The sequence below is a fragment of the Meriones unguiculatus genome, chromosome 19 (assembly GCF_030254825.1).
Source record: "Meriones unguiculatus strain TT.TT164.6M chromosome 19, Bangor_MerUng_6.1, whole genome shotgun sequence".
Lineage (NCBI taxonomy): Eukaryota > Metazoa > Chordata > Mammalia > Rodentia > Muridae > Meriones > Meriones unguiculatus.
Genome location: NC_083366.1, coordinates 67,549,828 through 67,572,517, shown reverse-complemented (window position 1 = coordinate 67,572,517; position 22,690 = coordinate 67,549,828). Strand labels below are relative to the sequence as shown.

Sequence of the window (22,690 nt, the reverse complement as noted above, 5' to 3'; positions counted from 1 at the left end):
CCAGCCTGGACGACCCATTTCTTGACACTGTTAGAAGATAATTACACTTCAATGTTGAGACCATTATTGCTAGCGAGTGAGGCTAGAGAGAAAGGATGAGACCTCTGCCCGTGCTTCTGTCTTCACCACCAGAAAGAATTGAGACCAGGTGAGGTAGGCAAAGGGGTGGACATCACTGCAGGGCAAAGGTGCAGACTCGAGGCCAAGTGTGGACTTGGCATTTGGGTGAACGTCTTATGAACAGACTTGAATGGAGAGAAGAATTGCGTGTCAAGGCAAGGGAAAAGCAAAGTTCCAGGAAGGAGCCATGACTTCCTATGGCATAGGACCTGTTTGACTTTTCTTTCCTTATGTGCATTGTTTGGTTTGTTGTCTGATTCCTGAAAGCAGATGCATGAGGGCTGTCGACAGGAAGATGTTATAATGAAGCAGAGGACAGCTGGTCTGGTTGGCAGGCCGTACTGGTCTCTGCTGGCTTGCGGCGTCTCGTGTTTTCACTGTGTGTGTGCTCACGCGATGCCTCACCGTAACACAGCTCTGATGACGCCGCCAGTCACTGTGAAGTTTGCCTTGAGGCCCACCCTGCTCCCGTGCCGGGCGTTGATGCCACAGTGGCAGGTGTATTTTCACCATCTCACAGTGCCATTTTCTGACTGGGTCTCTAGTCAGCATTATGTGCTCCTGAGGACCAGCTCCCTCCCTGCCTTAAAGGGGAACTGCAGAACGTTAGATCTGCACTCCTACAGGTGGGTTTGAAGGCTCCACCTTCACACACAGGAGGGTCTGGGTTCACCTGCAGAGCGGAGGTAGAGAAGTGTCGCCCTCTGACCTTTGGGACAATGAAATGTGATGTGGTGTGAAGGCTCCCACTGCAGTAGGTGTGCCTGTCACTTCTTATTACCTCCTTCCTCACCCCTCTCTTCCTTCTTCTCTCCTCTCCCTCCCATTTCCTTCCTATCCTTTCCTCTTTGTTTTCCTATTCTTTCCTTCCTTTACTCATTTCTAAATAACCTGAAAAGCCTGACCTGTTTTTTTTTTTTTTTACTCTGATAATGCCCAAGTCAATTCAGACCAACCATTATGATCATTAGATGCAAATGTACATTTGAAAAATGACCGTGCCAGCGGGAGACACAGCCCTGTGTAGCTGACCACTCCTTTACAAAAGCAGGACAGGCTAGAGATAGCCCTGGCTACATCTGATTTTTATCAGTTCTCTGGGAAACCAGACCCTGCTCTGTCCCTGCCCAACACATTAAAGACCACAGCAGAATGCTCTCTCAAAAGTCTATTGCTTTTACCTCCCCACTCACACAGAAGCCAGCTGAAGATATGAACATGAGGGGACCCAGAATCTACCACCGAACACACCAGATGGTGGTTGCTGGTGGGAAACCATGCAAAGCTGTACCCAGCTGATCCATGGGAAACCTGCTTGGGTAGACAAGATGAGGTAGGAGCTGAGCATGGCAAAAGGTGTGAAAAAGATGCTTCTGCCCAAAGCCAAGAGGAAAACAGTGACCCTCCCCTGTAAAATATCGTTCCTTCCCAGAAATGAAGAACATTTGAGTATGGTTCTATTCATAAATGTTGGATGCCTCAGCTATATAATGCCATGTAATCAGGCCATGAGCACAGGGAGGGAGAAATTGGTGTTGGTTTAAAAAACACTGTTAGTCTTCTTATAGCACAGATTGATTGTACAATACAGAAAACTGTCACGGTGCAGTGAAGGACTGGGGTTCCTTTCTAATTCCTTTCAGCTAATGAACATGCATCTTAGTCCATTTTTTTGTTTTTAGGAGAAAAATCTCAAGGCTAAGTGAGTGACAAAGAACAAAACAGAAATGCAGTCCGCTGCCAGCTGGGGCGGTGCAGCTCTGCACCTGGTGGGGCCTCGTGCGGCATACTATCATCACTGAGGCATCATGGGAGATCCAGCCTCGAGATCTCATCTAATCCCAATGACTTCCCAAAGGCCTCCCCATGATTCCATTAACTTATGGATTTGAGGATTGTTTCACATGTTTGAAACCACAGCAGAGGGGGGCAGGGAGGCAGGTTTCCAGAATGTTCAAAGATACAGTTTTGGAGAAGAAAGCAAAAGAAAGAGATGTGGTTGGAGACCTGGGAAAGCCATGAACATGGAAAAGTTGGGGGGGGGGCAGGCATTTGGGGAAGTGTAAAACCAAGTCACCAGTTGAGGCAACTCAGATGAGTGGGGTGGACTGGGATGAAGAATGTGCAGGACTGCGTATCAACTCTGCTCCAGGGCAACTGGGCTGAGCAGCTGGTTCCCTGTGGCTGTCACAGGAAGAGAGCGGTGGACTCTGGAGTCACATGCCTCCCAAGGTAGCAACATTTAGCCTTCAGATGACGCCTCCACACCATTTCTCCCTGTCATGTCTCCGCTTTCTTTGATGCCGGCTCCATTTTTCCAAGAGTCTTTCTTCATGTGGTAATAGGACACACTTGACACGCCCAGGCTCACCTCCTCTCTGGCCTCAGATATACGGGGGAAAGCCCCCCTTTTTCGTTCCTGACCCTGAGTCCTGAGAATGAGCTCTGACAGCCTCAGGGTGAATGATGTGCTGTGTCAGACCGGTCAGTCCTGAGTTTACTGCTCTCCTGTGGAGCAAGAGGAGGATCAGCTGTATCGTATTCTGGGTCTGACTGGTGGAAGTTGGTACCTTGTGGGGCCCTGGGCAGGGGCTGAGAGTGCATTTGTTGCTTCTCTGGTGGCTGGTGGTTACCAGGCAACGTAGAGAAGGAAGAGTTTACTTGGGCTTATGATTCCAGAGGGATCAGAGTCTGTCCTGGTAGAAATCATGGCAGCCGGCAGCGGGAATGGCAGCAGGGAAGGGTTGCCGAGAGCTCGCATCTTCAGCTGCGAAGGGAAGCCGAGAGAGCAAACGGGAAACACGGTATGGCTAGAATCTGCTCAAGCGCCCCCACCATTGGGACGCCTCAGCATGGCTGCTCCTCCTGAGCCTCCCCAAACAGTGTCACTGACTGAGCACCATAGGACAACCTGAGCCTATGGGAGACATTTCTCATTCAACTACCCAGGGATCTGTTAACAGAAACAAACAACAAAAAGGAAGCCGCCCACCATTGTCCCGCCCCTAGGCCGATGGCAACTACTGTTTTCTTTGGTTCTATGCGCGTGTCTTATTTTAGAGATGCCCTGTGGCTGTAGTGATTGATTGGTCGGCCTCTCATTTGACTGTATACACTATCTCTCCTGCCTATCCCGGTTGCTGAAAGTGGTGCAAATTCTTTACCTTTTGAGAATAATATTATGGCACACGTACCTCTCGCCTCACCTCCATTCATTCACACACCAGTAGACAATCAGCCTGTACCCAGACCTTGCCTTTAGAAACAGCCCTGTGGTTGCCAGGGGATGCAGATAACTTGAAGAGTCTTGGCTCGGTTCCTTTGCCACGAAATCAGAAGCAAGATAACCACATCCTTTTATAGATCTATTTTTAGTGCTTGAAGAGCATTCACATCACTTCTCACAGAGGCTGAGCTGTCTCCACTCCCACTGATTTCTTCCTATCCGCATCAGCACTTAGCTCCAGCCTCCATGGTTTGTTTTGAAAATAGCAATGTCCCCCACAGGTTCAAGTTTTGACAACTCAGCAAGCAGCTTGGGCCAGTGTTTGGAAGTCCAAAGTCCGTGGGGCTCTCTGGAAGAGAAGGCCTGGGTGGTATCAGCAGGCCATGGGGTTCGGACCTGCGGAGGTGGTGCTCATTCCTGGTTCTGAGTGGCCTCTCTGGTTCCTCTCTGTCACACACTCCTGCCACCAGGACCTCCGCCATGCTTCCTTGATGTGATGGATGGAAGCATCTCTGGAATGCCAACCCAGGTCCAGCCCTCCTCCCTAACATGTTCCATCAGGGAGTGTGTCACAGTGACACAGAAGAACCCAGGACATATGCGAGCCAGCAAAGAGGAATGAAGCAGCAACTCACGGTGGTTTTGATGGCATTTTGTGCTGACTGGCACTTCTGAGCATTTCTTCATATGCTTGTTGCTGCTCACACGTTCTCTTTAAAGAGCTGTCTATGCAGGTCACTCTTCACATTCCTCTTGGGCACACTCAGTAGAGTTTCAGCCAATGAGGAACACCAACACCTCCAACTGGGTACCTTAAAATGCAATGGGTCAGCTCAGTGTGAGGGTGCATACCTAGGACCCCAGTACTTTGGAGGCAAAACTAGGAGGATCATCTCGACTTCAGGACCAGCCTGGGCTACAAAGTAAAATATTGTCTCATTCAACCTCCTACCTCCTTCAAAGAAAGAAAAGAAGAAAAGAAAGAGGGAGAAAAGAACCACCACCAACAACAAAGAAGCAGTATGCTGGACAAATAGCTGTCTGTCGTGAGCCTCTGGGTTCTGTGGTACATCTCTTTCTATCTCACCTTAGGCTGCCCACAGCCTGCAGCTGCACAGGAGCAAAGGTCCAAGATGGCTTCTGCCATCTTTTTGATCACATTTAACCCGCAGAGCTGGGAGTTAGACAGGAGTATGGATCTGAAGCTGCTGCAGCACTAGCAAGACCAAAGAATGTTCCTCTGTCAAACCCCTTCCCAGGGCCACAGCCTCAGTACTCACTTTCCAGCTCCCCTCTTTAGGGTTTGAGGATGGGAATGAGATCTTGGGGGTGGGCGGCAGGACACTTGTCTGGGTCCTATGAACGAACCACAGAGGTAATTCCAGCTACACCCTGGCCACCTCTTACCCCTGGCTGAGTCCTGGATGCATAAAGTCAGCACAGCGAAAACCTCAGAACAAGAGGACCCAGCTGGACCCTGCCTTTGTCATTTACCTAAGAGTTCCGCATCAAAGAGGCCCGCCTGGCCACTCACAGCTACATGTACCCTCAATTCGAACACACAGCAGGTATGCGATCATTTTTTTCTGGATGAGTAAATAAACCTCTCTCAGTCTCACCTTCTTCATTTGCAAAGTCGTAACGGCAACAACACAAATAAGGGCTGCAGCCACAATGAAAATGTCCAGATCTGGCCCCTCACTGTGGGCCTTGAAACCCCACGTGATCTGACCTCAACACATCTTCCCAGTTTCACTTCACAAGGCGCCATGATCCTCTGCTCCAGCCCCCTGAGCCTGGCTCAGTTCCTCAGACTCACAGTGCTGATTTTAACGCACACGACCTGCTTCTACTCTTCACCTCCCAGGTCCAGCCGTGCTTCCTGAGAGAAGGCTCCTCTGTCCTTCGGGCCAAAGATGTTGTGTCCTTTCTCCCGGCTCACTTCAGTGAAGTGCTGCAGGCTTCCAGTTACTTATTGTTTAATTTTGGTGCTCACCAACCTAGCATCAGCTCTCAGGACTAGGTTGCTCCAGAGGTCAATGTCGTGTGAAGGTGTATCTCTGTATATTGTTGATTGCTAAACGCAGCAGAAAGCTCAGTACTAGCCAGATCTTGGTATTGTTTCTGCGGCCCATCACCGGTCCTATATTTCATAAATATGTGTCCTTCCTCACTTGCTTGTTGGCTGTAATGAAGAGCCGCTGGCCTCTGTTTCACTGCTCACACCTGGCGGTCTGAGAGTCCGGCTATAGGCAAACGCAGAGCTTGGGCCGATGCGTGGTGCACAACAGGCGTTTGGTGCCCTCTTGGGCTTGGACTTGATGCATAGTAGGGGTGAGATGCACGCTGGGCCCACTCGGGTCAGCAGATGAGCGCCTGACACGGTACATTGAGCTAATGTCAGGCCCTCCCCATCTCCTCAGGCACAAGTAACCGCTTATTTAAGTGAATCAACAAATGAATGAGCCTGTGAAGGACTGGAACTGAGCTATTGCTCTAATTTGTGGGAGAAGACAAGAGTCAGAGATGTAATTGCGAAGCAATGAGCAAACGTCAAAAGAATTTTAGCAAATGACTGCAGCAGTTCTCCAGCTGTCCCCTCTCATTGTTCTTAAAATAAAAGGATCTCTGCTGATGAGCAGAGAGAAATAAATGTAAAAGCCACATGAATGGAGAGCCCATACCCCAGGGGGACGGGCTGGAGCCATCTGTGACTTTACTAGGAGCTGTCATCACTGAAGCCATGGAAAGTCATGAGAGGTCCCCTCAACCATCCCAGCCTCATGGAGCCAAAAAAAATACCAATGCAGTGTCATGCCTGCAACTGATCTTCATCACCAGCTCCTCTCTGCACATTCTTCGGGAGTCGCCTGTGGAACTCAAGCCAGATGCTGCCAGAGATCAGGAGGGTGGCCTTGGGGTAGGACTGGGGGCTCATCCACACACCTGCTCCAGATGGACAGAAGCTGTTGTGTGAGCCACACTCCCATGTACCAGAAGCCACAGACCAGGCCAGCCAGGACTCGAGTCTGCTCCAACAAACAGGCCGCAAAAGCCTGTAATTTGTGCCCAGGGTACAGCTGAGAAACAGGCCGAGAGAGGGCAGAGAGAGAGAAAGAGAGAGAGAGAGAGAGAGAGAAAGAGGAAGAGAGAATGCTTAAAGTCCTAGCACTTCAAAGCTAGCGACATCCAATTTGACCCTGAAGCACAGGGTTAATAGAGCAGACCCTATCTTTACTTTTCAGCCTGATACGGATGGAGTTCACTGTGAATCTGTCATTCGTTTCGATTCTGGAATCTCGACACTCCAGTTGTATGGATGCCCCTGAAGATTTCTGTGTCGGATACTCTTCTTTCCCCTGTCCCAGTCCCGATGGTCCAGGTACATACAGCCTTACACACATGGGCTCTAGTGTACCACCCTGACTCACACATGAAGCATTCTGTCCAGAAAGACTGGCTCTGCAGTCAGGCAGACCTGGGCCTCAGTGTCACCTTTGGCATCCCCATCCACTGAATGTCTGTGACCTTCCATTCTCTTCTGAAAATTTAACATTTGTCTCATTTACTCAAAGCTTTTCCAGGTTCTGCCTCTATCAGCCACAGTGTCCAGCCCTGGGTGGTGGCATGACCAAAACCTCAAAGCTTTAAGGCACTGAGAATGTCTGAGACCCTGTGTTAGGAGCTCACGGTGAATGGCTGAGACCCTGTGTTAGGGGCTCATGGTGAACCGGTGAGACCCTGTGTTAGGGGCTCACGGTGAACGGGTGAGACATTGGGTGAAAGTGACTCAGACAGGCTCTGTGGGATGCTTGGGCCACAGCAGAATTTCCCAATGGCTTCTGAGAGAGATTCCTGAAAGGAGAGAGCTTCCTGAGAACAGCCAAGGAGAGGACTCTAAGCCGAAAGACCAGCATTTATACAGACCCAGAGGCAGGATCAGGGTTGTGTGTGGATATCACAAGTGCCCATCACACAAGCAAAGGAGGATGGGGCAGAGCCAAAGACTAGGTGTGTGAGTGATGTGTCTGCTGAAGGTGCTGGAGGATGAGGCGAGCCATGAAAGCAGCCTAAGGCAAGGTCATGTGACCATTGTCCCCTTTCCCATTCCACCCAAATCAATAGATATTTAATGCCTTCCATCTGAATGTCCCATTCAAGCACAGTCAGATGACCTGTCTAGGCCCCTTCCCTCTACTCCTTCCAGAACTCAGACTTTTGCCACAGTTGCATTCCCCGACTCCCAGGCGGGAGATAAGGCCGCTGTCTCCCATTCCCTTCCCTTCTGTCTGCCTGGCTAGGCCTGCATACATGCTTTCAGTTTTTCATATTTATACTGGCTGGGGGGTGGGGAGGACTGGTTGGACTTCTGGGCCTATGAAGCGGCCCAGCCCAGGGGCTGTTTAACTCTGTGCCCAGCAGTTGTAATTCTGGGGCAGCTCAGCTGCCGGGATCAGGTCCCCCTGGCTGCGATGACAGGCCTTCAGCAGGCACTGTAATTGCAGAGCTAAAGCTACTCATTTTCTTCCCGGCAAGCTGTAGTTAAAGAGGTGCTAGCGGGCAGCCTGGTTGTCTGCAGAGAAGCTGATCAAAGGGCTGGAGGCATCTGTTCTGTCTCTGTTTTCTTTCACCACCACCACCCCCACTCTGAAAAAAAAAATGGTTAAAAAGTAATCTATGAAAATGAATACCTGTCCTTCTCCCGGGGCTAAAAGGCAGCCACATATTAGAGATATTAAAAGTGCAGCGAGTGTGCTTTACACTCCGGCCAGTTTGAGAATGAGAAGGTATGAGCTTGAGAGAAGCCCTCGGTGTCGGTTTCCATTAGGACCCGGAGGGGAGATTTTTACAAGATTAGACCTGACTTTTCACACACTGAGGATTTGCTGATGAATATTAAAGTCTCCTGCCTCCAGCTCAGGATGGTCTCTGCGACCTCTCCAGCCGGAACTCAACCACCTCTTCCCAGCGTCCTGCTCAGGGCCCAGGGCAGAGATTGTCCTTGTCTAAGATTGTGTCCTCCCCAAAGCGTAGGCTCTTTCCTTTCAACTAACCAGACAAGAAAACACATTGGGTTTTAAGTGTGCTTACTTCTTGTCTAATTTGGAAAATGACAGAGAAGAAAGGCAATTAGACATGAAAATGAAACTTCCAGAGCGGGGCGGGGCGGGGGGCAGTTAGGGGAGGGAGCTACTCTGGGAAAATGGAATGCAGTCAAGGAAAACCCCAAGAAGACACTTCGTTTTAAACAAAACAAACAAAACAACCCTCCCCACATGCACGGCTTCCCTGGCCTGCAAGGCACACAGGTGTGTGGCTGGGTTTAAACTCAGGTTCCCATTGCCACAGTCACTGACACATTAAATCATGAATCTGTGGCTCCTGAAGCCAAGGGAACAAAGAGGAATGACCAGTGTATGTGAAGGTCTCACAGTGCAGGGTTAGAAGCTCCTTGCCTCGTGAGCCTCTCGACACACATGCATGCACGAAGCCAAGATTTCACTAATCTCTCATACAATTCCCGTGAGGGTGGGTTGCTCCCTGGGGCTCTCCAAGCTGGCCATCTTAAGCCATTAATTTTCTTCCCCATGTCCCCACTCTTGGTCCCCAAGTTCCCTCTGGAAACTCAGGATAAACTGAGCTTTGCACCTGTAGACGAGGAGTTTTGTTATCTTTCCAACTGTTTGCAATTGTCTCACCTGTGTTACAATAGAAACCCCTGATGACGCCCTGGGACAGACTTCTGTTGCAGGTTTGAGTAGGTAAGTGGGGCTCTGAGGACATAAGGGTGCTCACCATCATACCACGGGTGAGAACCCATAGCCCCACAGCTCCGCCACAATGAGTTCCACAGGGCTCTGCCAGGGAGACGGACCAGGCCTTGGCGCCTGGTTCCAAAATGACAGGTCACTTCCTTGCCCATCTCAAATCAGCATTACCACCCACCTGCCCCTCACTGCAGCTTGGCCCAAGGGGCAAGCACTGTCTGTCCTTGACCTTTCCAGGCTCTGATGAGGCCTCATAAAGGGACAATGTAATGCTCAGGCCTGGAGTGTGGAGCTGCTCGACCGTGTCCAGCCTTGCCGTCAGCCCCGCCCACTTCCAGCATGCGTGAGGCTCACTCGCAAGCACAACCGACCTGCCTATTTGTAGGAGCCATGCACTTTCATACTGGCACCACCCTGTGCCATCCCCCTGCTTGGTAATACTAAAGCCAGGATGCTGGTCCATGGAATAGAAGAGCCATTTAAGGTCCCTTCTGCAAATGGACCTGGTTCTCTCTCGGAAGGAAATCATGTCAGCTTGCCCTTGTCCAGAAATGGGCACCAAGGCCAATGCGATGTGATTACTGTGTGGGCAGGGTGGGATTCCAACACAGACAGCCTAATTCAAAAGAGACTCTCAAAACTTACGTTCAAACCCCACCTGAACCCCTTCCTCGAGCCTGTGTCTGCTGCCCTTGCCTGACCTGAGCTGCAAGCTAATGTTTCTCACTCAAGACCTCATTCAGATTCCCTTCCTCTGATTATTCCACGTACATTTGTGCTTCCTCCCCAGAGCGCTTGGGTAACCAAGGCTGGATCCCCTGTTGCCATTTTTTCATTTGTAGATGTCTTTCTCAATAAGATCCAAACCTTGCCTGTGTGTCTTTAAATTTAGCATGACAGAGACACCTAGATAATTTCAGGGTTTTACAGAGCCTAGTTCAATTCTCCCAGCTACCCTGGGATCTTAGGGTGAATTCCTTGCATGTTATATATTTAGCATAGAACACTCGCATGTGTGTTCAGTAGGTAAGTGCTTGCCGTTAGAATCCACATCTTAGACACCCATGTGATTTCCTAAAAGTACAAACTCCAGGGCCCTTCCTGTGGACTACCAATTCACAGAGGAGTCCACCATCCGCCAAGAACACCCCCTCCACCACAGACGGAGTTGATTTGGCATTTCCACCCCTGTGCTTTTGCATTCTGATAACAAAAGACAAGCACAGCCCTCTGCTATCTCAAAGTCATTTGTTCGAGTCTTTTGGCGCTCACAAATGCTGCTGCATGGACCTGTGTGCGTTTCCTAGACGCAGGTTCTTATGAGCAAAACGGTTAATGAGATCTCTTTTTACAAAAGGGCAGGTAAATTGGAAGTGCTGCCCCCGCCCTGCTCACTGGAAGGCGACACCTCTCTCAGCCACTGCAGCGCTGTCCTCATTCTCTGCTGACGAGGAAGTGCTCCACAGACCAGGCAGCCTTGAGCCTGGAACAGCCATGTGTGTACCCAAGTAAAGAGGACAAAGATGACATCAATGTTTTCTCACAGCCACCACAGAGCAGTGGGGTCCAGTTTCAAAAACACGGTTATATTAAAGAGACGTGAGATTTTAGTTTGTCAAGGAGAGAACTGGTGGGAAGTGAGGGTAGGCCGATGACATGTACCAGGAGACCCAGGAAACTCACCCATGAGGTCAGATGCACAAAGCCATTCTTGCTGCTACACAGGCACAGCTTTAGAGACTTTGGGAATGGGTCTTGTGGCTCCTGCTCTTGTTCTCGCTGACTTTCCGCACAAAGACATCAACCCCCAGACTGTGCAGCAGACAGTTAATGCTAGTGTTTATTTAGCAAAGTAAGTTGGTGGCTGTGTGGTTAGTTTTTGTCAACTGGACACCTGGGCGGGGGGAATCTCAAGGAATCAGACCCTGTCAGCCTGCCGTATAGTCATACGTGTGGGGCATTCTTTGGTTATAGTTGATGTGGGAGGGGCCAGCTTGTTCCATGGGCTGGGTAGATGGTCCTTGATTATATAAGAAAGCAAGCTGAGCAAGCCATGAGGAGCAAGCCAGTAATCCACCTTCCACCGAGATGTCTACCTCAGCTCCTTCCAGTTTCTTGCCTTCCCTCAGGGACGGACTGTAAGCTGTAAGGTGAAGCAAAGCCTTTCCTCTTCAGGCTGCCTTTGGTTGTGGTGTTCATCACAGAGAAGAAACCTAAACATTGCTTTTCAGAGAATGGTAGGAGCTGCCCTCCCCATCTGCCCTCCTTTATAGCAGTCTCCTGCCCCATACTTCTCTAGTTGCTTGGCATAATGGGAGTATGTGCCTCACTGGCTAACCCATTATCTAAGCACTCGCTCCACGACAGTCCTCATGTTGCTTTCTAATCAAAGGATAAGAGAAGTGGTTCCTGCCTCTGAGGAAGCCACACTGTCTGGTGAGGGGTGAGGAACGTCAGGCCAGGTGCTGCCACATAGGGATTTAGGAAGAATAGTCCAGTTTCAGAGGACCAGCCTACTGGCTTAAATATCCTGTCAGGAGAGATTCATAGCACAGAACAACTTCAGTTCTGGTTTTGCTGTGTGTGTGGAAGGTAAAGCAGAGACTGGAAGAGCATCCTCAGTTGAATTCAAGTTCTTTCCAGTTCAACATTAGCTGCCTCTCTGGATGCCTCCTCTCACAGCCCTCTCGGACTCTTACCTTTGAGGGGAGGATGTGTATGGCTCTTTTGCTAACATGCACAAAGTGCTGCCTGAGGGAAAGGGGATCTGGTTTAAAAAAAAAAAAAAAACTGTGTCTAATTCCACAAAAATATACAAAGCAGGAGCAAAGCCTGGCATGCAAATATATTCTATAAATCCATCCACCCTCAATTTCCTCACCCTGTAATTGTCAGTAATTTCTTTGGACAAGTTCAGCTGAAACCATTTCTCCCTTGATATGATGCTCAAGAAAGGTGTGTTTGAATTTTCTTCATTTGCCTTTTTTCTTTTCTTGCCAGGCAATCGCCACAGCCCTTGGCCTCTGATCCCTTAGAGCTGCAGGCAGCGAATGGACCAGGTCCTCTCTGGCAGGAAAATCAAATGCTTTCTGTGCTTCCAAAGGCTTCTCTGTGACTCAGTTCTGATTGATGTATGACACTTTCATCCCCCCTTTACAATGATGGGGGTGGGACTTATGATTTATCTGTCTTTATACATGGAGACATTAAATGTCAGAAAGTGAGGGAGAAAACGTAGCAGGAGAAACAAGAGAGAGACAGCAACACAGGCCATTATCTTCTACGGAAACTTTAATGCACAGAGTCTAAGTCCATCAACAACTCCAGGAAGGACAAACTACGAGCTGCAGCTTACCTCCGAGGAAACTGAGGCTTGGACAAGTGAAAGAACCTATCAGAAATGGGCAGGACTCCAGTTCAACACCAGGCCCTCCCCAGGATCCTCTTTTCTGGGGTCACCTCACGACTCTCACCAACATGCATTGATTCAAAGCTGTCCTGTGGTATTGTTACACAATGGTACTGCCTTGGTCCGGGCAGCTTAACTAAAGGGTGGGATGTCCAATGTCTCAGTCTGAGCTTGATGAGGAGCAAGAGCAGAAAGAGGCCCTCCTGGAATGAGGACAGTGATTGAGCCATGAATGCCACCTTTCTGAATTCATGCCAACATGAAGCAAAAACACTCAATCAATCCTCCTGCCAAACTGGAAGTAGACAGAAATATCATCCCAAAGCCTCTTAGAATTAGTTAGAAGTTTGAGGAAAGTTGTCCAGTGCCAAAGCATGAACTACTAACCACAAATGGAAAGTCACACCACTGAGCTCTGGAGAATCCATGCCTGTCTCTTTGTACCCTCTCATACTTACTAGCTGTGTGTGCATGGGCAGGTGACTCTTCCTCTTTAGAATTCACTTTCCGAATGTGGGTGGTACCATCCATGAGCAGGTGGACCCAGGCTATGTAGGAAAGTAGGTGAAAGCAAGTTGTTATGCCATGTGGCCCCATGGTCTCTGCTTCAGCCCCTGCCTCCAGGTTCCTGCTTTGGGCTCCTGCTACAGCTTCCCTCAATGACAGACCATAACTTGTAAGCTAAAATAAGCCCTTTCCTTCCTGAGCCACTTTTGGTCTTAGCCATGGACAGCAGGCCAGAACACTGCCTTAGGAAGAAAAGATGATAAAAGGCATTTGTGGCTCATAACCTTTGTTGCTGGTTTGGCATACTTGTGAAGAGGGAACCTCAATTGAGGAATTGCTTCCCCTGGATTGCCTGGTTGGAATGTCTGTGAGGTTTTCTTGATTGCTAATTGAGGAAGGAAGAACCAGCTTACTATGGCCATCCCTAGGCAGTTGGGAGGAGGGCTGGTAAGTAGGGGGAGGCCTGGGCTATTTCAGAAATAGGTTAACATGATGCTGGAGCAAGCCAGGAAAATGTTCCTATGTGCTTTCTGCTCCCAGTTCTAGCCTGGAACTCCTGCCCTGTCTTTCTACAGTGATAGACTGTGTGTAGCCTGTAAGCTGAATCAAACCTTTTCCTCCCCTTGTTGCTTTTGGTTGTGGTGTTTTATCACACCAAAAGAAAGCAAACTGATGCCATATTCAAGAAAACTGAATCTAGGAAAAAAGTAGGTGTCAGTGTTCTAATATCTGACAGAATAAACCTCAAACTAAAACCAGTGAGAGGGATTTACAAAGCGTTGCTTCATACTGGTTCCATGACTGTCCATCAAAAGGGTGTTATGACTTTAAACATATGCTTTCCGAACACGAGGGGTCCCGGTTTCATAAGATAAACACCCCTAGATGTAAATTCATAGACTAACCCTAGGTACGAAACAGTGGGTGACTTCAATACAACACTTTCACCAGCTGACATGTCATTCTGACAGAGAAAATAAACAGAAATCTTCTCATTAAATGACATCATGGGTTAAAGGGACTTGACAGATACCTACAGACCATTCTATCTACATACAGGGTGACACACATTTTCCTCATAGCTCATGGAACACTCTGTAAAATAGTCATATATCAGGACACAGAGCAAGTTCTAACAAAGATAGGAAGGCTGAAATAATTCCATGTTCTCTATCTAATCATGAAGGAATGAGACCACAAATCCCTAAGAGAAATTGCAGAGAAGACACAGCCTCCTGGAGATTGTGTAGCACACTACAAGACAATCAATGGGTCTCTGAAGACATAGAAAATAAGAACATTCCTAAAATCAAATTAAAATGCAAACATTATGTACCATAATATTTGGGTTTAAGTGGAATAAAGACAGTCTTAAAGAGGGAAGTTTACGGCCCTAAGTGCCTGCATTCAGAAGCCAGAGGCTTGAAACTAAAGCAGCATCATTTCTGACTGAATTCTAAATACTTATCTTTATGCCCACAGAAAAGTGTAGCTCCCAATCCTCACCAAGAAAAGCTTCTGTTTGCAATAATCAGAGACCATTACAGAAAAAAAAAATCACAACAGTTCAAAATGAAGAGAACAACTAATCACAGAGTGTCCAGACCCAGTGGGTACATTACAGCACAAGTCCTGAGCCTCAGTCTCAAGGAACAGAGTGTGAGAGCCAAATGACCAGGACATCTGCTGTCGGACTGTGTCTCCTAGAAATGACAAGTCTGCTTCACCCATGATTTTTCAACAATATCGTTCATGAAACAAGACCTGTGTGCTGTGTCAGAGAGGAAGATGCCTCAACTGAAGAAATGCCTCCATGAGATCCAGCTGTAAGGCATTTTCTCAGTGATCAATGGGGGGGGGGGCCCAGCCCACTGTGGGTGGTGCCATCCCGGGGCTGGTGGTCCTAGGGTCTATAAGAAAGCAGGCTGAGCAAGCCATGGGGAGCAAGACAGTAAGCAGCACCCCTCTATGTCCTCTGCATCAGCTCCTGCCTCCAGGTTCCTGCCCAGTGTGAATTCCTGCCTGACTCTTTTTGTGTGTGTGTGTGTAATGAACAGCATTGTGGAAGTGTAAGCCAAATTAACCCTTTCCAACTTGCTTTTTTGTCATGGTGTTTTGTCAAAGCAATAGAAACCCTAACTAAGACAACCTGATAACACTAACAGGGAAGGGAAAAAAATCTCATGGGTACCATACTTACAAATAAATAAATAAATAAATAAATAAATAAAATAAACAAAAAAACAAAACCCCACAGGCAACAAATCTCATCAGAGAGAGGTAGAGGTAGAATTAGTCTTCCCTAGGAATGAGCCCATTAATTTGTTTCTCCAACACCAAGTGGTAAGCCCTGAAACCATACACAAGCAAGCAACGCTGAAAGGACTCTGCAGGTGTGCACAACAAAAACAAAGAGGAGGCCAGAATCTGTAGTGCACCAGGGCTTGGGGAGGAACAAAGACATTAAAGGAAGGGAAGAGAGCAGAGGGAAATGATGTAATTATATTTTAGTTTTAAAAAGAGGCCTCAAGGGTCTGGCACATAGTTGAGAACAAGGCTGCTTGCTGTGTGCTCTAGGGCTGACAGTAGCCCCTCGGCTTCGTCCATCTTAAGCAGTTACACTGCACAGTTTGCTCCTGATACCTTAAATCTGGATTTTTTAAGGAACTATGGCAGTAAAGCAACATCAATTTATTAAAATCCATTTTAATCCTTACAACAAACAACGTAATGATACACTTTAAGCCTCTAGAAAAAGAAAATTAATCCATACCACTTGTCGGCAGGTAAAAAGAAACATTAACATCAGGGCAGACATGGAAGAAGTGTAAAGGCATGCTAAAAACTCTAGTGTAATACAAAGCATCAGTGAAACAAAGAACTGGTTCTTTGAAATGATAAACAAGGTAAAACTATTATCCAATGCTATAAATTACATAAATGGTCTCAGTGACAGAAATCACATCGTCACCTCTCTAGACGCAAAAAGCCCTTTGGCCAAATCCATCATCTTTTCCTGTTAAAAGTACTTGACATAAGAATAATACAGATTTTAACATAACGAAATTATATATTATAAATCTAAGCCAACATTGTGTTAAACAATGACAACAACAAAAAACCCCAAAGCATTTCCAGTAAAACGAGGAACAATAAAATGGTGTTCATTGTATCTACTATTATTCAACATAGTTCTGGAAGTCCTTGCTAGAGTGATAAGACAAGAAAAGCAAATATAAGAGAGACAAATATGAAAGGGAAAAGTTGAAGTATCTCTATCTGTATATGATTCTATACCTAAGAGACCCCAAAGTCTCCATGAGAAAAACTCTAAGAACTAATGTGCAGTTTGTAAAATTAACTCAAAAATCTATGGCCTTCCCATATATCAACAACAAAAATACTGAGGAAAAAAATCTAGAAACAGTACAATTCACTGTAGCCTCAAATAAAACATAATATCTTAGAATAACCCTAATCGAGGATATGGAAAGTTTCTGTAGTGAAAACACTAAAAGAGGAATCAAGGAGGACACTAGAAGATAGGAGATCCCCAATGAACATGGATTGGTACAGAAACAGACATCCTAAGAAGACCATGCTATAGATTCAGCACAAATTCCAAAAAAAAAAAAAAAAAAAAAAAAAATTCAATTGGCATTGTTCACAAAACTTGGGAAAAACATCTTGAAATTTACATAGAGGCACAAAACATGCTGGATACACAAAGTAATCCATGAACAAAAAAGAATTTGCAGGAAATATTACCATACCTGATTTCAAGTTATACAACAGAGCCATAGTAACAAAACCAGTATGATACTGGCACAAAAGTAGATACATAGGAGAGAGGACCCAAATATAAGACCACACAACCACAGCCACCTGAATTTTGACAGATACTAAAACAAAACAAAAACCAACTCCCCCACGTTGGAGAGAAGCTAGCTAGTGCTGGCAAACTGAATCTCGCAATGGTCCTGACTCTCTGAAACTGCTGCATAATGAAGTGGGGAGATGCTTCACCTTGCGGGCATGGGGGTGTGGACTTTCTGGAGTACATAGTGCAAAAAGAAGACCAACCATTGGCAAACAGGGTCTTACAAAATCAAAACGTTTTTGTGCAACAAAGGAAACTGTCAACAGAACAAAGAGGCAGCAGAGCAGTGGGAGAAAGCCTTTGCCAGCTGTATGTCTGACAGAGGACTGATGTCCAGAATTATACAAAGAACTTATAAAACTAAACACCAAGGAAACAAACAACCCAACTAAAAGATGGGCAATGAGACTGAACAGAAATTTTCAAGAAAACAAATAACATCCCAAATCTGTAACTATTGGAGAAATATAAATTAAATCTAATTTAAGATCCTATCTCATGCTCAACACTATGGCCAAGATCATAATATAAATGGAGACCCAGCAAATGGATGCTGAGGGCTGATGATTATCATAAAATATGAGCATCAGTGAGAATATGAGCAATCACAGCACAGTGGGCAGCCTAGATGAATCCGCAGCGTCTAGGTCACACCCAATGCTGGGCCACCACTTCTTTGTCTCTTCATTTGCTTAAGAGATTTTGTCATGATTTTTCCAGTTTTTGTTCAGACAAAAACTGCCTGGCTGGGCAGGTTCAAAGTCCCAGAAAAGACTTGTATCAGCACCCGAAGAAACCACTCTTCAATAAATATACAGGAGGGAGAGATCATAGCAGATTGACCCTGTGGCTGACAGGCCTCTATCCTCTTCCACTCCAAGAAGAGCAAGGTATGTTCAGCCACAGCCACGGCTCCAGCAACACTTCCTGGGTAGAGACCACTTGCTGGGCTTCAAAGCCAATCCAGTCTGACACTGTACCCATAGGTTTACTATGAAGCTCTAGCACCAAGCCATCTCTCCAGCCCCCCTCAGTCAGATTTTTCAGATCCAAAAGATTTCATTGAAAATACGGAGCTAACATCCAATTAGCTCACCGAACTGTACAGTCTTACTTTTGAATGCAGGTTGTTGTCTTGGGCACAGGACTAAGTGGACAGGCAGATAAAGGTATGGAAGGTTTAAAGGGAGGAAAGAAGAGTGGGTGAGGGGTGGGTGGGGAAGGATGAATGTGGTGGAGGGAAGGATTTGGTGGATCTGTGAGCCCTATACACAGTTTCAACAATGAGCACTTAACCTCCTCATGTAAGACCAGTTCCAGTGGTTTTGGTGGTAGGGCAGCCGGATGATGGGTACAGGGTGGTCGGGCAGCTGGATGATGGTACAGGGTTCTGGTTTAGGAACCAGGAAGACTTGGGTCATATTTTTGCCTCCAACACCTAGAGAGTGCTTAACCCAGATGCGTCTGGATTTCTTTATCTTTGTTGGTTAATAACTGCCAATAACAAAGCTATCAGTCAGAGACAGTAACTGAGGTATCAAGGGTAGAAGCCACAGTGCATAGTAATGATCATGGTGCCTGATGCAAACTGTAAAAGCACTCAGTGTTGCTTTGAGGCCCACCCATTGCCCCTCTCCATCTTCAGGGCTGAGCGGAAATAGAGAAATGGGAACATCTCTTTGCATAAATGCAGTGTGGGGTCTGGTTTTCCTATTTTCTTATACTCTGAAAAGGAATTTGATAGTTGAACCTTGGTTTAAATTTCCCTCCAGATCCTTCTTGGCTAAAGCTGAGGTCTCTCCAAGAAGACAGTTGGAAAGGTCTCAAGCTCAGATTGTTTAGAATATGGTTCTGAATTTGCTTCCATTTCCCTAATGATATACAAAGTTGGGTTTCTTCTTCCCTCTCCTCTGACCAGGCAAAGATGTGATTGATTGTCTGAAATAGCAGGCTAGCCCAGGAAAAGGGAGTGTTGTACAATATGTCATGAAAAGGAAAAGAAAAATAAAGAAACTGTGAACAATTTGCCATGTTGTATGCCTTGGAAAAGCCTGGTAAACTTTCCAACAAATTGCTTCTAATTATAGGAAACCTGCCATTGGTTTCAGGAAGACTTGCCAGTGTCGCTTCAGTTGTCAGTTCTTGGCAAACGCAGAGATCTCTTCCATTGTTGTTTTAGTTGGCTTAAATTAATGGCATTCATCAGATGGAGTGTGGTGTTGCTTCTGTAGGACTACATTCTACAGGCAAGACACGGGAGCCAGGTGAAACAAGCCAATGGCTGAAGAAGCCTGGTAAAATGTCAAGTCTGTTCTATGTCCATATTTTAAAGAATTACAGAAATCACACCTGCTTATTACTATAAATGTAACAGCAGTCTATTCATTCTTCCTTCCTTCTTTCTTTCCTTTCATTTCTCCCTTTCCCAAACTCACAATTATTTCTCATTGTGTTGACTTTAACTCTGATAAAACTTCAATAAACTTTGTTGTCCCATTTGAGTCCTCTATCTGTCCCTTTTGGCCACCTTGCAGACTTGTTTCTTTATCTTGGATCTCACTCTTTACAGTTGTTCATATTTTTATTGTTGTTGTTGTTGTGCGTTTTCCTGTATAATTTTTCTTATGTCAATGGTAAACGTATGTGAGTGATCAGTTTTCGAGGTGTCTAGGCTGCATTTGCATAACGTTTATGAGGCAGCCTACAGCTGGCTTCATAGTCCAGCAGAGATACAATACACTCGCACAGGGAGCTCTACGTTTTCTGTTCGTCACATTATCGAAAACTTTGAAGCAAGCCCACTTGACATTAATGTCCCAAATCTTACCAGCCTTTGTCTGGTACCAGAGCTCACACTTCCTAGAGTCACATTACAACACCATGGGTAATCAACCTTCAAAGAGCCCCATTGTCATTTCTAAGGATGTATAGAGACAGCAGCTGTGCCAGATCCCGTAATCCTATTTCCTTCAGATTTCTGTTTGTGCTTGCTCCCATTCGTCTCAGAAACGTGGGCAGAGCTTACTGCTGCTGCTGGGCATCCAAAACAGGTTAGCAGCTTTTGTGAAGCAATTTCCTGTGAATTGAATGATTTCTTTCTGGGCCCTTGAGGAAAGCTTGGAGGGTTCAGGAAGCTAATGGAACAAGACTCAGGAATCTCAGAAACTTACAAAACACATTAGGCCTCTGGCCTTGGTCAGACCAGCAGCAAGCCATTGCTGGGGAGAGAAGACTCCTTGATGCAGCTGTCTGCAGGTCACAGGGGAATCCTAGGCTTGTGGCTTTCCTAAGTGTTTACCTATGCTGGCCTGGACCTTTCTGTGAGCCTGCTGTTGCTCAGTCACGTTCATGGCTGCAGGAGTCCCTCACCCATGCCTTTGCAAGCAACTGCAATGGATTCATTGGTTCGTGGAACTCGTTTTGGGTAGGGAATTGGCTCATTTATTTGGAATGTCATTGGTGCCCTGTCTGGAGTGAATAAATGTTTGTTCCCATCTCCCTAGGTAGGAAAGAAAGAAGGTTAGAAGGAAAAGGAACATAGAGCTCTTTAGACTTAGTCCTCACTGGTGAGGGTTGTCAGTTCTTTGGGGAAATGCTGGTCTCAGTCATCAGGATACCCAGCAGTCCAGGGAACCAGCAAATTCAGCAAGCAGTCTTCTTCCTTTGAAGCCTTATTGAAGAGTTCTCTCTGTCTGTCTCCAAGCCACCACACCTTCTCTTCCTGGGCTCTCGTGTTCATTCCCTGCGAGTCCTTAAAATTAACTGTAGCTGGCAAAGACCACACCCCTCTCTGTGTCCCATGAGGCTGTTACCAGCTGGCAAAGACCATGCCCCTGCACAAGGCAATTATCAGCTGTGGACAAACTGAGGCACTCCCATATTCCACACTTGGGATTAAAACAAAAACATATTTACATAACATAACTGAGTTTTTAAAAAAACTAAAACTTCCACTACAGTGTCTATGCCAAGGTCACCTCTAGGAGTGACTGAAGGGTGCTGAAGTGCTGTTGGGAGCAAAGATGTGAGTGTCCCAGTACCTTGATCCACGCTAACCATGAGTTCCAAGACAGACCTGCTGGATCCAAGGGTCGTGCAGAATCCCTGTGACGCAATTCTTTCAGGCTTTTCATTTATAGCCTATCTCCCCAAGGTCTCCAAGCCAGGCCAGAGAACCTCAAGAAGGAAAACACAGCTTTGTCTTCACCCATCCTGCGTGCAGAATTCATCCCCTCACAAAAGCATCCTTTTTTTTTTTTTTTTTTATGGTTTGGGAGATGGCTCAGTTGTTTAAGGGGTCTCTGTGCACGCATGATACTGAGTTCTGTCAGCTGTACACATGCAAAAAATAAAATAAAGAAAAAAATTTGTGGTCTTATCACTGGGAAGACAGAGACAGAAGGGTCTCTGGGCTTACTGGTCAGCCAGTGTAGCCTTGACTACACTGTAGATTGACGAGTTAATCTGTTCAGTGAGGGATCCTGTCTAAAAGAAAGAGTGGTGAGTGATTGTTGACTTTTGTCTCCACCTGCCTGCATATGCACACACACACACATTATTTTAGTGTCCCCCAAACTCATATACATATAAATATAGTAATCTAGAAGCTGAAGTTCATGGTGGGTGACCGGTAAATACGGCGCCACCGTACAAGAAGCGTGAGTATGCTGGGAAGGTCCTGAAGCTGGTCTGCAGGGATCCAAGGAAGATCTGTGCTGCGAGAAAAGTTACTTGGAAAAGGATCAAAGACAAAGCAGCTGTTGAGACAGAAAAATAATTAGTCTGGGTCTCAGCCAAGATAGTCAATAATACTATAATCCATTCGTTCGTTCATTTATTCTGCAAGAGTTCAGCTCCCGTGCTGCCCCAGGGCCCTCTCTGCTGTCAGAGAACACTGGATTTCTGCTTTCGAGGGCTTGGCAGGGCTGAGGATCAGCTAGTCAACCCACGGGCTGCACACCAGCTGGGGTGGCTATTGAATTACTCAGGGGGAAAAACAATCAAGGTTTTTGGGTGAGAGGGTAGAGCCAGCCTTACCTGGTGGGCTGAGATGTGGTGAGTCAGGAGGAAAGAATAGCTCTGTAGAAATTGGGGAAGAGAAGGTTGAAGGTCACAGAGGCCATAAGCAGAAAGGGGGATTCATGAGACCACAGGGGTGTGGCAATGTGGGGCAAAGCTGAGAAGATCCAGCCCCCTCAAACTATCTAGCCACCAAACTACGGTAAGAATCATCCATCAGCTTTCACCAAGATGGCACCGAAAAGTGAAGAAGGAAGCCTTGCCCTTCCCAAAGCCAAAGAAAGCCAAAGCAAAGACCTTGAAAGCTAAGAAGACAGTGCTGAAAGGCATCCATAGCCACAAAAAGAAGATCTGCAAGTCGCCCACCTTGCAGCAGCCCAAGACCCTGGGGTTCCAAAGGCAGCCTAAATACCCTCGCAAGGGTGCACCCAGGAGAAACAAGTTTGACCACTACGTCACCATCAAATTCCCCCTGACCACCATGAGTCAGCCATAATGAAGATAGAGGACAACAGTGCGCATGTGTTCATTACGGATGTCAAGGCTAACAAGCACCAGATCAAGCAGGCCGTGAAGAAACTCTGTGACATTGATGTGCTCAGAGTCTGATAAGGCCTGACAGAAAGAAGGTGTATGTTTGTTTGGCCCTGATTATGATGCTCTGGATATTGCTGACAAGATTGGGATCATCTAAACAGAGCCCAGCTGGCTAATTCTAAATATATGGTTTTTTTCACCATAAGAAAAAGAATCATCAATCA

General features: G+C 46.7%; 1 pseudogene; it reads left to right on the top strand.

Moving 5' to 3' along the window:
• Positions 1-2,847: 2,847 nt before the first annotated feature.
• On the top strand, positions 2,848-22,623 carry LOC110561112 (large ribosomal subunit protein uL23-like; annotated as a pseudogene).
• Positions 22,624-22,690: the final 67 nt, after the last annotated feature.